We start from the raw sequence: 14,957 nt of genomic DNA, 5'->3' as shown, positions 1-14,957 counted from the left end.
CCAATTTCTACCAACAAGCACTAAACACCACTATATAAATAGCACTAAATGAATCACAAATACAAAACATTAAGCTATTTCAATAATTTTAACTACTTTATCACTACAATAATGCAAGAGCTCTCTCAACAGCCAACCGTTCTCAAGCGCATCCAACAAAGCAAGGCCAGATCAGGAAATAATTAAATCTCAACTTTTACGATTAACGTATTGAGGTGACAATTAATAAATAGATAACTAGCATCAAATCAATCACTATTTAGGACACAACCACGAAGTGACAAGCGTGAAGAATGTATGTTATAGTCATGTGGTAATGATCCTTCACTATCAGCACATCAGTTGTCTTTCATTATTGTTTATAAACAAGAGAAAGGGAAAAAAAGTATTCATTATCAAAATAAATGCCATTATAAGGCAACAAACCTGAACAATAGACAAGGCATAATATAACGTACTGTAAACTAGTTTTAACCCTAGAACACTAACCCTTCGTAAATTTTACGACAGTAGGTAGCAGAACGGTATAGTTTAATGCCTTCCGCGCGTGCGTGCGTGCCGCTATTTTGTGTAGCTGATTTTTTCGAGCAGTTATTGACTGTGGCATGTGCGATTGTTGATATCTTTGCACATTCTTGTAATAATTGGGTGGGTGTCGTCATATTCACGAACGGTTAGTGATAGTGTGAACTTATAAGTATAATGTTTCGTCATGCCTTTTTTACATTTATACTTATTTAATTTATTTTCTTGGTAGTTTTGGTTTCTTTGTGATGTAAATTACCTACATTCATAATTTAAGGGTTTATTTTAATATGTTGTGTTATAATTTTTTTTTATAAAACGTGTTCATTTAATACTTTTTGTGCGCCAAGTTTTCTATATTTAATAAATAATCACATAAAATTGTTTAATATCTACGTATTTTGATTCATGTTAAGTTCACGACACTATAGGAACTCTTAATAACGAAATTCTTGCCAAATATAAGCTGTTCCGTAGAAAATATAACAATTATAAATTGGAGTAGTCAAATTTACGTAGGTTTTGTAATAATGTGTGGCGAAATAATAATTTTGAGGCTTCGTTTACATCAGTAGAAAAGAATGTGACGATGTATTATGAGGCCCATCCCCGCATATAAGAAACTTCGATAGACCTTGAATAAACTTTATGCAAGAATCAGATTAGAAATTATGTTAACAGAAGAAAAATTTGGTCCGAACGGTTATTAAGGATTCCCAATTTTATAATTATGAGATCGAACTATAGCTATTTTATCTGCTTATAAAATCGATACAGGAAACTTCTATACATAAACTCTTTATTTAAAGCATGCCAATAACAATATTAGATCATTAAGTTTAAGGTACCGGAATCAGCACTTACTTAGTTAAGCTGATTATACATAATGAAATCAAACTGTTACAAGGGCATAAGAAAACATAATTGCCCAAAGTTAAATCAAAATGGAATAAAACATTTTGACGCCTAGCGCCGATGAAAAGTGTTTTTCTAGCCTGAAAACAACTGATATATTTAGCCAGGAACATAATCCAATCCTCTGAACAGCGTCTTTCGCCAGGAACACGAATATCCGCCTGCTGTCGACTCCATCTTACTCCAGACTACATGGGTCATTAGTATTTTGTTTGTATCAGATCATTTGCCACATGAATAGCGGCCACCAGGTGCGCCACTTTAGTAAATAGTCACGACAACAGGTAGCGTTCAAATGCACACCAGCTGCACAACTTTCCGAATAGTTCCTAAGGTTATCAAGTTCCGTATTAACGTTACAACAATATTCCTACAATAATAGGACATTCATTCAGAAAATGTATTTGTGAAGCACGTTCGATATTTTCTGTTTATTTGTGATAACTTTTGATAGCTCTGTTCATAAGACATTCTTTCGAAATATGTGTTTATGAATCAAGTTCTTTTTCTGTTTATTTATGAACATTATGAAAACTAACCAATCTCATTTTCAGTGTCTGTGTCGTTCGTCTGCCCTCTTTGACATCCTGCCAGTTTTTCCTGAGCCCGTCGAGCAGCGCTTTCTTCCACTCCTGTGGTAAAGGGCCTGTCTGTCTTCTGGGTGCTGTCTCCGCCATAAAACCCTGATAGCTTTTCGTCATACTTCTGAAACAACCCGTCATTGATTTCATCCTCACCGAGCTGAGTGGCTCAGACGGTTGAGGCGCTGGCCTTCTGACACCAACTTGGCTGGTTCGAACTTGGCTCAGTTCGGTGGTATTTTAACGTGCTCAAATACATAAGCACCTTGTCAGTAGATTTAATAGCACGTAAAAGAAATCCTGGGGACTAAATTCCCGGACCTCGGCAAATCCCAAATCCGTAAAAGTAGTTAGTGGGACGTAAAGCCAATAACATTATTATATCAATTTAGGAAGGCTCGGAACATAATGGGCTGACTCGGCCCATGCAAGGGGTCACACTCTTGATTATGAAACTATAGTTACATATATTAACAGAAATAATTACAATATATACATTTACTAGCGCTTTCCCCGCGACTTCGCTCGCGTCATAGTTGAGTTATGTCCCATTATATCATATTATTTCCCATTTTCTTTTGAAGTCCACTGAACCAACCTTACGCGTTAATCGACTTTTGTACGAAATGTAAGACATGAACATAAATGATGTGTTTTCCCGTCCCGGCTTCGGTCGGAATTGGAAAGTTTTACGCGTGTTCCGAGTTCGCTGTTAAATGAAATTCTCTTGTAATAACAGTAGCTTCTATTATTTTTTAACCCCGTCACACGTAATCTAGTGCCATTGCACAACTTACGTGGTTTGAGGTTACGTAACAATATTACAGGTGCTCCTACTTTCAAACGAAGTTTGTGAGATGGGAATCCTGGAGGATTAATGTAAGGTAAGGTTTGTTCTGCCCGAAGGCAAGTCCGAACCTCCGCAGAGGTGTCCTGAGCCGGAGTTTACGTGCGGTAGGGTGGCCGGTTCCTTTCCGCTCCTCCATTCCCTTACCCCCACCAACAGCGCGTGGCAACCCATCCACTTCTCGACCACGCCCAATGTTGCTTAACTTCGGAGATCTCACGGGATCCGGTATTTCAACACGGCTACGGTCGTTGGCGGAGGATTAAGAGTATTTAGGATTTCTACTGGATAACTGAGAGCATCGTCCGTTTGTAATACCGTGTCGACCGATTTAGACTCTATTTTTCTGCATCAAAATATGTAAGCAATGCTTGATTTAATTCAGGGACTCTCAAATGCCCAAAATCTCACGCGTGCAAATCGAGGCGCAGGAGCTCCTTGCACTGTGCATCGGTCCCGCTCGGCTCGGCTCGCACCAACGCCTCGTCTCTGGGCTACTCGGCTGAGCTCGGCTCAACTCGGCTCGGATTTGGAGCGCTACGGAGCAAGTGAGGAAGAGGGAGACAGGGGGAGCGAGCGAGTCAGGCGTGGGGAAAGAGAGAGACAGCGCTATTGCTCCAAATCGAGGAGTGGGTGTCTGCACTCTGGTCATCGAAGCGAAGTCGTCTTTTGCACCGTGCACAGTGCATACACCGGGCGCATGCACCCTGAGAGGCCCTGATTTAATTCATTAGCCGTCTCATTAAAGTAAACCTGCAAAAATCCAGGATCTTGATGAGCATTTGGCAATAGGCTGCCTATGGAATGCTAAATTTGACCTTGTACTTTGAAAGTAGGCATAAAGCCGGGTTGGATGACTTGCTTAGCACCAAAAGATGTCATTTGAAAACAGCTGCTATGTTTTCTAATTCGATCAAAGAAATTACCATGATCTGGATGGGCACCCATTAGTAACTCTACAATGGTTCAGGTGGAGATTAGAGTGGTGGCAGCAGAACCTTGCCAGAATCGCAACACATGCCTGGTGTTTCATCTTTCCACTTGAGAGCATTGCAGAATTGGCATTTATGGATGATTGTACCAATGGTTATCAAGCTGTTATCTTCGTAATTCATTTCAGGATCGTAAGACATCCCGGAACGAAACTTAATTTTACATGGACGCAGTCGTCCTTCTTTTCGGATCCCTGGGTGATGTTGCTCATATCGCATTTGAATTGTCCTGTGATATTCGCGATTATTTTGCTGGCGTGTAGCTGCCGCTGCTCTATGAAACTCGGGATTATTTTTCTGGTATGTCAGTGCCGCTGCTCTGTGAACCTTGGGGTTATTCTTCTGGTACGTGACTGCCACTGCTCTATGAAACTTGAGATTATTCTTCTGGTACGTGTCCGCTGCTGCTCTATGGACTTCGGGATTTTTATTTTGGTATTTACTTCCAGCAATGGTACCGTACGTGCGGAAGGATTATTTTGTAAAAATGTAGCTGCTTCTTTTTTAAATTGTATTTTTCTCGTACCGTTTGAGTATCGAGTACGACGTTTTTCAGAAACTTTTGTAACAACAAATGAAGCACTTGTTTCTTCGCACAGACATTCACATACAGTACGGTACTTCAAAATGTCCGTTAGAGAGATTACCAGTAAATCGCAATCATTTTACGGGATTAGCTTCATCACTAAATATCCAGTATAACTTTATATCACGATAAACGGAATGGAAATATTTTGCCTCCTGCCGTCAACTCACATGTTCCACCATAAGTTGAATCTTCTGACACGATAAGTCGGCAGTATTATGAAGAGGAATAGTTATTACCAAGATGATTTTCGGACAAAATGGAAACAACTTACGAAACAATAGCTTCACGAGCTTCTTTATGCCGCAACTAAGTAGAATATAAAATGTAAGAAAGAGATCTAAATAGTCATGCACCGTCACCTACAATAGAAACAATGTTATGTGGCAACACTTCACCATTAATGTTTAGATAAGTTACTGCCATTATGCTGTGTGCGTGAAAAAGACGTTATCGCGCTGCAGTCTGTTATCTGTCTCCTTGAAATATCACACACCAGTACGTTGTATCTTCTGGTATGAAATGTTTGTACTCTTCTGAGGAGGAGTAGTTATTAGCAAGGATTGCCAAGGTTCAAACCCTTATTGCTCAAGAGTTCTATGGCACTCACTTCATTACTGGTCAACAATATTATGCAAGTTGCCTCCGGTCTCTCCTTCGCCAATATAAGCGACATATCTTCGAACCATAGACAGCTTTGTTAATGACGCATGCTCTTGCCGAACTGGTACTGCTTTCGCCTAGCCTTTTCTACCAGTTGTATGGATGAAACAATTCATTTAAACTGTAAGCGGCTGCATAACTCACTAACAAAATATAAAACCGTAATAAATCTCATTGATAAAACAATATTCCTGAGGCTGCCCACAGGCAGATTCGAACCTGCATTTTTGCAGTCTGCACTCCGTTGACTTAACCGTTGCGCTATCAGCACAACGTAATACAACCTCTCACGAATTTACTCACAAACATTCGTATACTGTTACTTTTATTTTCTTTTCTTTAAGGATTTGGTTCATTACCGTCTTAAAATACACGGAAGCGGAGTGAATCGGCACGTACACGTATGTGTTGGAGAAAGTGCCGCTGCCATTTTAATTGGCAAAAGCCAAAGGTTCATGCGCGCAAGGCAAGCATTTCATCTGGAAAATCTTGAAAATACATATATTTCCGTTGACTTTTCAAGAAATGCAAGATTTTTGCTGTACTATTGAGACGATTGGGAAGACTGAATGAATATATATATAGAATATTGTTAAAAAACGGATATTTTGAACACAAATGTAAATCCACATATCACCCCTTTTCACCCCTTTGAAATCGGAATTTTAAAAATTTCTTTTAAAATAGTATTTATTATATATGAAAATAAATATGTGATTGAATATAAGTACCTACAATATTTTTCACAGAAATGGAGAAAATCAACATCATCATCATCCTCATCATCTGTTTACCCTCCAGGTTCGGTTTTTCCCTCGGACTCAGCGAGGGATCCCACCTCTACCGCCTCAAGAGCAGTGTCCTGGAGCTTCAGACTCTTGGTCGGGGGATACAACTGGGGAGAATGACCAGTACCTCGCCCAGGCGGCCTCACCTGCTATGCTGAACAGGGGCCTTGCGGGGGATGGGGAAGGTTGGAAGGGATAGACAAGGAAGAGGGAAGGAAGCGGCCGTGGCTTTAAGATAGGTACCATCCCGGCATTTGCCTGGAGGAGAAGTGGGAAACCACGGAAAACCACTTCCAGGATGGCTGAGGTGGGAATCGAACCCACCTCTACTCAGTTGACCTCCCGAGGCTGAGTGGACCCCGTTCTAGCCCTCGTACCACTTTTCAAATTTCGTGGCAGAGCCGGGAATCGAACCCGGACCTCCGGGGGTGGCAGCTAATCACGCTAACCACTACACCACAGAGGCGGAGAAAATCAACAAAAAAGTAAAATCACCTTTCAACCCTTTTCACCCTTTAAAAGAGGAATTTTAAAAATCCTTTCTTAGTGCGCATCTAGGCTACGGTAGGAATATGTGTTCAAATTTTCATGCAATTATCTCCAGTAGGTTTTGCTGTGCGTTGATTATCAGTGAGTCAGGTTATCTTGCTTTATATATATAGATGCAAGAAATATGCACAGATGATGTCGCTAAACAACTCCTTATCTCCCCTTTTGGGAATCTGTTCTTTAGTATTACTGGAACTGCGGCCTGGAATGTCATGCTGTTTGGCGTAAGTCAGAGGAAAAGTTGTTCCTAGAAACTTTCTCAGAATGTGGCAGGTGCTCAGGAGGGTATCTTTCTGTAGTTCGACGTATGTGTGATGATGCAGGTTTAATGCGGCCAGAAAGCTGTGCAACCCTTCTGGAATAACACCGGTACACGATATTACTGTTGGAACTGTCGTGGCTGATTCTAGTTTCCACAGGCATTGTATTTCTATTGCCAGTTCTGTGGATTTTAATATCCCTGTGGCTATTTTTTATTTATCGACTAGAACAATATCTGGCCTATTGTTGCAGAGTGTGACATCGGTTATGCCTTCTTGGTACCATAGTAGTTTGTATGAAGAGTTTTCGAGAACGGGTGGAGGTATATATTTCCAATATGCAGTTGATGACTGAAGAAATCCACATTTTACAGAAAGTTTCAGGTGAATGATTTTAGCTACCTGATCATGTCGGTGCTTGTAATCGGTGTTGGTCAAGGACGGGCAGCCAGAGATGACGTGCTTTATGGTCTCCGTAGTTCTGGAACAGTGGCGGCAGTTGTATGAGGCGACTCTTGGATCATTCGTGATGAATCTACGGTGGTTCCGTGAAGCAATTACGTGAATTTGGATGGCCAGAACAAATCCTTCTGTTTCAGGGAAAAGACCAGGGTAGGTCAGCCAAGCGTGCGACGCTGGTTTGTCGACATGAGGCTGATCCAGTTCGTGGGGGCATTTCCCGTGAAGTGGTTTTGCCTTCCAAGTGTCCATATTCATCTCCTTTGTAGGTGGGGTAGAAACCGGCATTTCCGGCGACGATGGATTGAGAGTTGTATAGTTTATGTCAGCTCTGCAAACAGCTTGATGAAGACACGATGTATCAGCTCTCGAGTGGAAATATTCTCTTAGACTTGATATCAAATTGCTGTGTAATTTGACAATGGGTAAGAAGCCTTTACCACCTTCTGATCTCGGGAGTGTAAGACGATTGATTGCAGATTTAGGATGGTGCATATGGTACCGGGTGAGTGAAAGTGCTGTTTTCGTCTGTAACTGCTGAAGTTCTGATTGGGTCCATTTTATGACGCCAAAGGAGTATGTGAGCAGTGGTACGGAGTACATTATTATTATTATTATTATTATTATTATTATTATTATTATTATTATTATTATTATTATTATTATTATTTCATCCTCCGTCATGCCCACTTCTCTCAGATTTTCCGTAGTAGCCTGTGTTCTCTGTTAAGTAGTTTTATTATTGGGCTGGTTTCATTAATTTTTGTGAATATTGATAAGATGTTTGCCCTCGCATATTGCCTCCTAAGTAATGGCCCTGGATTATACAATGAAGTGTATCACTACCTATTGTTACGTGCCAGCCCTGTCGTAGTCCCTTTCACTACTTGCTGAAAGGCCTAAGGAGTCAGATGACCGGGGATCTCCCAGCTGGTCAGGACTTTCTGTGAATTGTACTCATTGGTTGGTTTCCCATTGAGTTTCTGCGAGATACGGAAGTGTTTTGTCTCTAGCCATATCACGCGAGCTATAGAAAGGAGGCTAGCTGCGAACAGTCAGCGTTGAGTTACATATGGCAGAGGTGTTGGCTGTTCCTGGTGACCCACGGGGAGTTGTGGTCCTTGTGTTAAGTGAGCATGTGGGCTGCCATCGTCGTTACACTGGAGTCACGACATTCTTGGGTATGGGACGGAGTACTGTGTGTGCTTTTCTGTGGACTGCGAACTGTCATAGAGTCAGCTACCGTGAGTAATTCCTGCTGCTCAGCACTGTTGAATAGTTGCTGTGTAGTTGTTAATTGTATGCGATAGTAGAGGAGCTAAGGCGGTCACAAAGCCACGGACTATCTGCCCTCGGGTTAGAACCATCATTGTTCCCAACTAGGGGTCAATAAACCCTAGTATAGTAGAGGTACAATGGCGATTTTGCGGATTTAGCATAAGAGAGCGAGCCTAACATCACAGTAGCCATCATTAGGGGCCTAACTACACTTTAACAGCTAGTTACACTTCCCGATGCCTAAGAGAGCAAGTCTAACCTCATGGAGGGGTTTAACCTTAGTTGTACGGCTAGATGCGCTTTCTGACGTGAACAGTCGTTATCTTGGAGGGGCTTAACCTTACAGGACGTAGTTTTACGGCGATATGACTTTCCCGACGCTATCTTGAGTGGTAGGACATGATGATTCTCGCGACGCTATCTTAAGTAGTAGGGCAATGGGGATTCGCATAAGAGAGCCAACGTAACCACACGGAGGAGTCTAACTACGCAGGGCCAGATGCGCTTCCCAACGTGACTTGCAGAAGGTGGCGGCCATACAGAGGTTCTTATAAGACTAAATACTAGAACCTGAGTTAGAGGTTACTGTGCTATATGGCGGCTATACATACGCTCTTACGTGGCCAGCCAGGGGTGCTTGCGCAAGATGGCGGCTATACATAGGCTCTTATAGGACGGCCTAGAGGCACTTGCGCAAGATGGCGGCTGCACACGGTTTCCTATAGAGAAAAATGACGGCCATTGGCGTTTGCGCAAGATGGCGACTATACATAGGCTTTTATGGAGAATGATGACGGCCATGGGCGATTGCGCAAGATGGCGACTATACATAGACTCTTATAGAGAAAGATGGTGGCCATGAGAGATTGCGCAAAATGGTAGCTATACATAGACTCTTATAGAGAAAGATGACGCCATGGGCGATTGCGCAAATTGGCGACTATACATGGGCTCTTATCGAGAAAGATAATGGCCATGGGCGATTGCGCAAGATGACGACTATACTTAGGTTCTTATGGAGAAAGATAACGGCCATGGGCGATTGCGTAAGATGGGGACTATACATAGGCTCTTATAGAGAAAAATGACGCCCAAGGGAGGTTGCATATGATGGCGGCTATACATGGGTCTATTATAAAGAACGCTGCCGGCCATCGGCGATTGTACAAAATGGCGGCATTACATGGGCTCTTATAGAAGAAGATGGTGCCCAAGGGCGGTTGCACAACATGGTGGCTATACATGGGCTATTATAAAGAAAGATGACGGCCATGGGCTATTACACAAAATTGCGGCTATACATGGGCTCTTATAGAGCAAATGCCGGCCAAAGGTATTGCATAAGATGGCGGCTATACACGGGCTCTTATAGAAGAAGATGGTGCCCAAGGGCGATTGCACAACATGGCGGCTATACACGGGCTCTTATGGAGAAAGGTGACGACAATGGGTGATGGCACAAGATGTCGGCTATGGGCGATTGTACAAGATGGCTGCTATACAAAGACTCTTATAGGGAGAGATGACGGTCATTCGCGATTGCGCAAGATGGTGGCTATACACAGGTTCATGTGGAGAAAGATGACGGTTATGGGCGATTGCAAAAGATAGCGGCTATACATAGGCTCTTATAGCCTCCTCCTACTCCGACAGGACACAGCCGCCCTCCTCCTCGTTTTCCTCCTCCTCATCCGTAGAGCAAAATTGGAAAAGGGCAAATAGGCTCCTCTTCCTGGCAAAAGAGAAAATGGGAAGAAAGGACACCTCTTCTTTATCTGTGGGGTAAAAAGGCAAGAGGGCTCCCCTTCCCGGCAAAAAGGCCAAAGGGCAGCTCCTTATTCGTGGGGAAAAGGGCAAAAGTTTTTCTCTACATTATCTGTTTGGCAAAACTGTAAAAGGGCTTCCCCCTCGTAGCAAAATGGCAAAAAGTCTCCTCTTGCTGGCAAAGGGGCAATAGGGCTCGTCATCCCTACAAAAGGGCTCCATTTCCTGGCAAAATGGCAACTCCTCCTTACAGCTACTGAGGTTTGCTCAATCCCTCTTCCTACGGACAGATGCCTACTTACGTTATTAAACTAATGTAGCGTTATCATCTTGTTCTCATCGCAAAAGTTTTTACCCTTTTCGATTGACGAGGGAGCGGTTGGAAGATGATGAGGTAAGGAGAACGTAATATTTTTTCGATTGCAATTGAAATGAAAACCTACAACCTGTTTTCCAATCATTGACCGGGTCAGGGATGGAATGAAAGAGGCAGATATAGGCTGTTAGTACGATGGGGTCGCCACTCCCAAAGTGATTTATTAATGCCTGATGGATGCTATGAAATGAGAATGGAGAGTGTTGCTGGAATGAAAGAGGACAGGGAAAACCTGAGTACCCCGAGAAAAAACCTGTCCCGCCTCCGCTTTGTCCAGCACAAATCTCACATGGAGTGACCGGGATTTGAACCACGGTATCCAACGGTGAGAAGCCAACGCGCTGCCATCTGAGCCATGGAGGCTCCTTGATTGCAATTATCATGCAAAAATATAGAATTGAATGTAGAATAAGTAAATGTTGTATGTTACTATCCGACAAGGCAAAAGAGGTTCAATGGAGTTACAGAATGCAATTAGCAAAAATATAGATCTGACAATCTAATGCTGTATGTCTTCATCCAGCAAGAGAAAACATGTTGACTGTTAAACATAAAACACTTATAACGCAAACACAATAGTTACTGTGTTGTATGTGTCTATTCGACAAGACAATTTTACTCCTGTTACAATTAGCACACACTAGAATTGATTGTAGAACAAGCTAATATTGTATGTCTTTATCCGACATAACAAAACATGTTGACAATTAGTGTTGAGAACAGAAAACTTTTAACGCTACTGTGCTGTATGTTTCTATTCGACAAGTTACAATTACCACACACTAGAATTGATTGTAGAACAAGACGAAACATGTTAAAAATTAGTGTTTAGAACAGAAAAATTTATAACGCAAAATACTATGAGATTTAAAATCTGCGTTATAGGATTAATCTGTGTTGACACAAGCGCACTTCTATGCAGTCAGCCTGCACACATAGAATTGCAAATGTTGTATATCTCTATCCGACGTACAGTTGTACATCATCTTAATTACTGCAGATGAAATGATTACTACATAGCAGGGGATACCTATGTTCTAAGGAGATTGATTTTGCGGGATTCGAACACATGCAACAGAGAAACAAATCTGTATAGCGATTTAGTTCCCGTAACAGCTTAAGAAATAATACTACTGTGCAGATAAAACGATTTTACTACTTACCAGAGGGTAGCTTTGTCCTACATCATATTGTGTTAAGGATAAAATTTATGGATTTAAACCCTGTTGTAACACTACAAAAGATTATTGGGATTGAAACCTTGTTTACAAGGGAGAGGAATAGATGTGTACTTCCTCTTAAATCAAAAATCGCTACTATTATGGAGATAAAATGAGCTGTGAGAGGGATCGGTAATGTATATTGTTAACTTACCTTCATTTTAGGGACGGCTTATTATTTAGAACAGAAACAATTATAACGCGAAACATTATGAGATTTGAACTCTGCATTATGAGATTAATCTCTGTACTGATACAAACGCACTTCTATGCAATCAGCGCACACACACACACACATGGAATTGCAAATGTTGTATATCTCCATCCGACGTACTTCTTCTTAATCACTGCAGATAAATTGATTTTACTACTAAGCAGGGGATACCATGAAAAAGCTTTGGCATAAGGATATGGATTTTTGCGGGATTCGAACACATGCAACAGAAAAAGTCTGTATCGATTTCGAACTCCGATTTAGTGGATTTCAAAACCTCGCTCTACGTAGTTAAATTAGTGCACATAGGTAGGACGTTGCTAAAATATCAGGTGTCATCTTAACGACGTAGGCGCACGAAAATTAAAATCCGCATGCTTTTTGACAAGTTCTAACGACATTGGCTTCGATTTTGAACTTTGGGTGCCGACGCAGAATACCACGTGACCGTGACATCACGACCACGTGCTCTTGTTTGTAAACAAAGCCACGTGCTTGGCCACGTTCTTTTTTGACAGCTGTCATTTTGGGGACCCTAACCTCATTTTTAAGGACAATATATTATCGCTAACCTCACTGCTACCATATTCACGGTGCTAAACCTCATTGCCGTTAACTTGTGCACGCGGTGGCCAGGAATTCAAAATTCATGTGCTTTTTTAACAGCTGTGAAGATAACAGCTGCCATCTTTAACCACGTTGGTGCGGTATTCTAAACAAAAGAACATCGGTAACCTCACTGCTGCCATCATGACGAGGCTAAACCTCACTGTTGCCACTTTATGAATGTGGTGGCAGACAATTTAAAATCCACGTAATCCTAACTCGGTGCAATATTCCTCTGTGAGCCACGGCATGCAGTCGACGCACACTGCTGTGTCATTAGTAATTTAACGCTTATTTCCGGGCGCGAGCCAGTCAGCTCGCTCCATGAATATATTTACTTTGAATGTACTGTGTGTTAAATGCAGATCTGTTCTTTTCCATTTTAATATGTAAGTATTGTTATTGTCAGGAAAGTGTGTACTTTTCTACTGTGCGGTGCTAATAATTTACACGTCAACGCCTTCGAAAACAGGATGCTTTTTGTGTATGCATGTGTAGTTTTACGATGCAGAGTAATAGTAGGCAGTGATTATTGTTTTACCGTTTATTCACACGCTACTGCATGTAGCTATCAGCTTGGAGCTGGCAGGTTTGAAGATGCGTTTCCGTAGTTTCTAATTTTTGCACCAGGTAAATAATATAAGTTGTATCTTAGCTGTAATCAATTTTAGACTTTTGGGTTGACGATGTGTTAGCCTCCGGATCGTAAGATATTCGGTTCAAACTGTAATGTTAATCGTGGTAGTGGTGATTGTTGTTTTAAGAGAAATGTAACGTTTAATTCTGTATTTTTGTAGATCGATTTTAAACATTGTGTGTTCTAAGCATGTGCTGTAAGTGTCGAGACCGTCCTACTGTGTGGCTGGGGGCTCGATTAGTGATTGTAGTGTTTCTTGTTTTATGAGGAAGTACATCTCTCCACTATTTATATCGTTCCGCTGACTTGGAGTTGCCCTTCTGTCAATGATTACAGCGTTATCGTTGCACAATTAATTAATCACGTTTTCGATTCCCGGGATTACAAGAAGATGGTAAGTATAGCCTCTTGTAATGTTTTTAAATTCTAATATGAATATCGACAGAAGATATAGTTGCAGAAAATCGCATTTTCTTGCACTATTTTATCTGCATAGTGGTAGTGATTATTGATTTATGAGGAAGTACATCAATTCCTCTCTCCCCGGGGATCTAAGGTCGAATCCTATAGTTAACTTTTCTTTATGTTATTTGCGATAAGAGAATAGGGTTTGAATCCATGTTTTCTTCTATTGTAACTAAATCAAACTTCGAAATCCATACATTTTATCTGCAGTGATTAAGAAGAAGTATGTCGGATGGAGATATACAACATTTGCAATTCAATGTAGAGAGTGTGTGTGTGTGTACGCGTGCGTGCGCGCTGAATAAATGGAAGTGCCATTTTTTCAATAGAGAGATTAATTTCATAATGCACAGTTCAAATCTCATAATGTTTCGCGTTATAATTGTTTCTGTTCTAAACACTAAGCCGTCCCTAAAATGAAGGTAAGTTAACAATATACATTACCGATCCCTCTCACAGCTCATTTTATCTCCATAATAGAAGCGATTTTTGATTAAAAGGAAGTACACATCTATTCCTCTCCCTTGTAAACAAAGTTTCATTCCCAAAAATCTTTTATAGTGTTACAACAGGGTTTAAATCCATAAATTATCTCCTTAACACAATATGATGTAGGACAAAGGTACCCCCTGGTAAGTAGTAAAATCATTTTATCTGCACAGTAGTATTATTTCTTATTCTGTTACGGTAACTAAATCGCTATACAGATTGGTTTCTCTGTTGCATGTGTTCGAATCCCGCAAAATCGATTTCCTTAGAACAAAGGTATCCCCTGCTATGTAGGAATCATTTCATCTGCAGTAATTAAGAAGATGTAGCACTGTTCGTCGGATAGAGAGATACAATATTTGCAATTCCATGTGTGCGCGCTGATTGCATAGAAGTGCGATTGTATCAACAGAAAGATTAATCCTATAACGTAGATTTTAAATCTCATAATATTTTGCGTTATAAGTTTTTCTGTTCTAAACACTAATTTTAAACGTTTTTGTCTTGTTCTACAATCAATTGTAGCGTGTGCTAATTGTAACTTGTCTTGCCGAATACAAACATACAGCACAGTAGCGTTAACAGTTTTTCTGTTCTCAACACTAATTGTCAACATGTTTTGTTATGTCGAATAAAGACATTCAACATTTGTTTCTTCTACTATCAATTCTAGTGTGTGCTAATTGTAATAGGATTAAACTTGTCTTGTCGAATAGACACACACAGCCCAGTAATCATTATGT

The sequence above is a fragment of the Anabrus simplex genome, chromosome X (assembly GCF_040414725.1).
Source record: "Anabrus simplex isolate iqAnaSimp1 chromosome X, ASM4041472v1, whole genome shotgun sequence".
Taxonomy (NCBI): Eukaryota; Metazoa; Arthropoda; class Insecta; order Orthoptera; family Tettigoniidae; genus Anabrus; species Anabrus simplex.
The sequence above is the reverse complement of the archived record's forward strand: the minus strand, read 5'-3'. Positions refer to the sequence as shown.